Source organism: Trichechus manatus, unplaced genomic scaffold (assembly GCF_000243295.1).
Source record: "Trichechus manatus latirostris isolate Lorelei unplaced genomic scaffold, TriManLat1.0 scaffold00052, whole genome shotgun sequence".
Lineage (NCBI taxonomy): Eukaryota > Metazoa > Chordata > Mammalia > Sirenia > Trichechidae > Trichechus > Trichechus manatus.
This window is the reverse complement of record NW_004443988.1, coordinates 4,055,398-4,060,277: the sequence shown is the minus strand read 5'-3', so window position 1 is coordinate 4,060,277 and position 4,880 is coordinate 4,055,398. Positions and strand designations below refer to the sequence as shown.

General features: G+C 36.4%; 1 protein-coding gene across 1 annotated transcript in view; it reads right to left on the bottom strand.

The window, feature by feature from the left end:
- Positions 1 to 4,880, bottom strand: part of NCOA1 (nuclear receptor coactivator 1) — a 270,561-nt gene that overhangs the window by 163,141 nt on the left and 102,540 nt on the right. The window contains exon 3 of the mRNA XM_023732415.1: positions 1,324 to 1,404. The gene's annotated coding sequence lies outside the window, so the exon portion shown is untranslated. The remainder of the gene's footprint in view (positions 1 to 1,323; positions 1,405 to 4,880) is intronic.

Below are 4,880 nucleotides of genomic sequence, written 5' to 3'. Positions count from 1 at the left end.
GTTGACATGTTGTGGGGTTGTTAACCAATGTTATAAAACAATATGTGTACTACCGTTTCATGAGAAACTATTTGTTCTGTAAGCCTTCACCTGAAGTACAATTAAAAAAAAAAATATGTGAATATGTGTGTGTGTGTCTGTGTTCACATGAATGTGTCAAATCTTTGAATCTTTCTAAACTAGGAAAAGAAAAAAAAAATCAGAGGTTAGTAGGACAGCGTGGAGGTTTACAACTAATTGAACACAACCAGTTAGATTCCTTTGTTCCTTCTCCACTCCCACTGCTTCACTTGACCGGTCTTTGGAGCCCTGGTGGCACAGTGGTTAAGAGTGCAGCTGCTAACCAAAAGGTTGGCAGTTCGAATCCACCAGCCACTCCTTAGAAACCCTATGGGGTGGTTCTACTCTGTCCTATATGGTCGTTATGAGTTGGAATTGACTCAATGGTAACAGGTTTATACATAAAAAGAAATCATATGAAATTAAAAGGCAAATAAAAAGGGTAAATATACCTGCAACATACTGGATAAAGTTAATATTCTTAATATATTAAAAATTCATGCACAATGATATAAAAACTGGTAAGAGTTCAGTGGTAAGTGGACAGAAACAAATTAAAATGAAACACCATTGTGCACATATCAATTTAGGAAATGCTGGGGTGGGGTAACACTCAATATGATGATGTGGTAAAACACATTTATTGCAGTTGACAGAAAGCTGACATAACCATATTAGGTAGCAAGAACCTTAAAAAATACTGATGCCATCGGAAGGAATTATAATTCGGGAAAGTCTTCACTTCTAGCCTCACATTTGACAGCTATGTGATACTAGACAAGTCACATACCATTTTGAGCAGCAGTTTCTTCCTTGTGAAATATGAATATCACCAACTAATTCACATAGGACAGAGCAGAACTACCCTATAGGGTTTCCAACGAGTGGCTGGTACATTCGAACTACCGACCTTCTGGTTAGCAGCCAAGCTCTTCACCACTGAGCCAAAGCATGTAAAAATGTTTTTAAAACTGCAGAGCAGAGAGTTTACTCTAGAGTCTGTGAACTCTAGGGGATTTCAGAAGGTCCTCGAATTCCCTGAATGGGCAAATGTGCATTTTCTTAAAAGGACCTACAGCTTTAAATACACCCTCAAAGCGGTTCCTTATCCAAAAGAAAACTGAGAATCCACCACAGGCACAGAGCAAAATAAAAGTGAGGGTGTTCTTCCCAGTAACCAGCTTGATGCCTGGCACATTATAGGCCCAAATCAGGAATTCACTATAAAAATCCAGGGAGTATTTAAGTTGATATTAAACTTACCCCACTTACATCTAAACTATTCAGAGTAGTAGTGATTTCTTAGCAGATTACTTCATTCTCTGATGTAGCAGTAAAGGGAACCTGGAATTAGGAAAACAATATGACAGTCAGTTGGATCCAACTGGAACAATAACACGAAATTAATGCAATCTCCTTTAGAAAATGCATGGGGGAGCAGTAGCAAATAAATTTAATATACTTAAAGTGTTATTCTTAATTAATATGTAGTGTACAGTACACTGGGATGTTTCTCTTGAAGCAAATAAAAACTAAAGATTTTATATATTTCTTTTTAATAAAATGGAATATAGAAAATTATCGTTTTTTTCTCCAAAATAATTCTTAAGACCAAAAGACTAATTTTAAAACAATGATGAATGAAATCAAAGAAGATCTAAATAAATGGAAATATCATATTCACAGACTGGAAGACACAACATACTAAAGATCCATTCTCCGAAAACCAATTTACAGATTTAAATCTTCCTATCAAAATTCCAGCATGACTTTTCGTAGATACAGACAAGGTTATTCTAAAATGTATACGGACACTATAATAACTAAAACAATTCTGAAAAAGAAGAATAGGGTGAGAGGCATTTCAAAATGTATTATATAGCTATAGTAATCAATACTGTATGGTACTGGCAAAGGTATAGCCACCAATGGAACAGAACTGAGGTCCTATTATTAGACTTACACAAATATACCCAATGGCATTTGACAAAGGTGCAAAAGCAATTCAATGGTAGAAAGATACCCTTTTCAACAAATGGCATCGGAGTGATTGAATATCTATAGGCAAAGCAATAAACCTCAACCTAAGTCTCACATTTTATTCAAAAATTAGTTCAAAATAGATCACAGACATAACTATAAAACTTTTAGAAAAAACATAGAGGAGAAAATCTTCAGGATCTAGGGTTAGGCAAAGAGTTTTTAGATTTGACATCAAACGCACAATCCAAAACAGGAAAACTTGACAAAATTGGACTTCATCAAAATTAAATACTTCTGCTCTGTGAAAGACCTTGTTAATTAAGAGGATGAAAAAAAAAAACAAAAGCTACAGATTGTGAGAAAATATTTTCAAACTACATAACTGACAAAAGACTGGTATCTAGAATATATAAAGAATTCTCAAAATTCAACAGTAAAAAACAAACAAATTAGGAAATGGGCAAACAGTATCAAGAGACATTTCACTGAAGAGGACGGTTGGTAAATAAGCACATGAAAAGACACTCAACATCATAAGTCATTAAGGAAATGTAAATTACAGCTACAAGGGGATATCACTACACACCTATCAGAATGGCTAAAACAAAAAAAAAGTGAAAAACACCAAATGCTGGTGAGGATGCAGAGAAACTGGATCACTCATACGTTGCTGGTGGGAATGTAAAATGGTATAACATCTGGAAAAGCGTTTGGTAGGTTTTTTTTTTTTTTTTTAACGAAATAAGCAACTACCATGTTGTTTTCGTTAGCTGCCATTGAGTCACCCCCGACTCATGGCGACCCTATGCACAATGGAATGAAATGCTGCCCAGTCTTCCGCCTTTCCCATGATAGGCTGTGGATCAGACCGTTGGGCTCCAAATGGTTTTCACCAGCTGATTTTCTTCTTCCGCAACTACCGTATGACCCAGCAACTACACTGTCATTTATCCCAGAGAAATGAAAATTTATGTTCACATAAAAAAAAGCTGCACACAAAAATTTATAGCAGCTTTATTCTTAATAGCCCCAAATTGAAAACAACCCAGAAGTCCTTAAACGGGTAGTGGTTAAACAACTGTCATACATGCGTATCATAGAATACTACTCAGCAATAAAAAAGAACAAACTATTGAGACTCTCCAGAGAATTATGCAGAGTTAAAAAAAAGTTAATCCCAAAGGTTATATACTATATGATTCTATCTATAAAACATTCTTAAAATGACAAAATTATAGAAATGGAAAACAGATTAGTGGTTACCAATGGTTAAGAAGGAAATGGGGGCACGAGGAAAACAGGCATAGCTATAAAAGTGTAATATGAGGGATCCTTGTGGTGATAGACATGTTCTGTATCTTGACTTATCAATGTCGATATCCTGGTTGTGATACTGTACTACAGTTTTGCAAGCTATTACCATTGGGGGAAACTGGGTAAAAGTTACATGGGTAACTGCATGTGAATCTACAACCATCTCAAAATTTTTTAAATTAATAATAAAAATTAACAGTACAATTTTTTTAAAAAGTACTTGAGAAACATGAAAGGGAAAGAAAAACTAAAAAGGAATAATTTATATTTCAGATGTCAGTTGAAAAGGCGTCACTGAATGCCAAGCAAGAATTAAAAAAAAAAAAGTAAAACTTTTCTGAATATATGTCATTTTCAATACATGAATCATAAGCATTCAGTCCAACTGCTTTTCACAAAATGAACACACCAGTGTAACTGCTACCCAGATGAGGAAAACAGATCATTTGAAGAACCCCAGAAGAACCCCCACCCCACTTGTCACTAAGCCACCTCTCAGTCACTAAGAACATAAGTTCTTAATTTTAAAATGGTAAAATTTATCAGTCTTTTCCTTTATGATTAGTGCTTTCTGTGTGCTGCTGAAAAATCTCTGCCAATCTTAAGCCCATGAAGATATTGCTCTTGTATCATTGTTTTTCTTTTGAAATTCAGAGTTATAATGCACCTGGAACTGATTTTTGTGGATGGTATAAAGTATGTGCCAACTTAATATTTTTCCATATGGATATCTAAATGATTTAGAGCCATTTATTGAAAAAGACTATCTTTTCTCTCATTGCATTGCATCATTACTTTTGTCATAAATCAAGAGTCTATATATGTGTATGTGTGTTTCTGGACTTTGTTCCTCTGATCTATTTATTATGCTTGCACCAATACCACGCTGTCTCAGTTATTGTAGCATTATAAAGTCCTAATACTTAGTATTGTACATCTTCTTCATTGAGGTTGTCTGAGCTATTCTTGGTCATTTGCATTCCATAAAAATTTTCCAACATGCTTATAAATTTTAATCAAGAAAAAACAACTTCCTAGTTCTGGCAAAATAGCGCTCTAGGCAGAAGCACCACGCCGTCCCTCCACAGCAAAGATCCAAAAAACTAAGCCGAACAGAGAATACAACAATCCTAAAACCCTAAAACATCAAATGAAGAGATAAAGAACTCAGCCAAGCACCAAACGGAGTGAGAAAACTGACCGAGAAAGCAGAGCAAGGAGAGATTCATGCAGAGGTCCCCTAACAGCTAACGCAGGGCGGATCCACCATCTTGGACTCCTATGGGAGACCAGCAAATGGGCGTACGAGAAAGCAGCCTCACGGAGCGTCCAGCGGCAGACAAAATAACCGGTAATTTGTGGTGTGCGGTTTCCCACCTCCAACCCGTCTTCGCCCCGGCTCGGCGTCCTCTGCTTCCCGCGGCCATGGTCTCTTGACTGGGAAGCACCAGCTGCTTGCATTCCACACACCCAAACCGGCGGATCTCTGGGTGGCATTTGTTGGCTGCTAGTGTTGCTTTTTT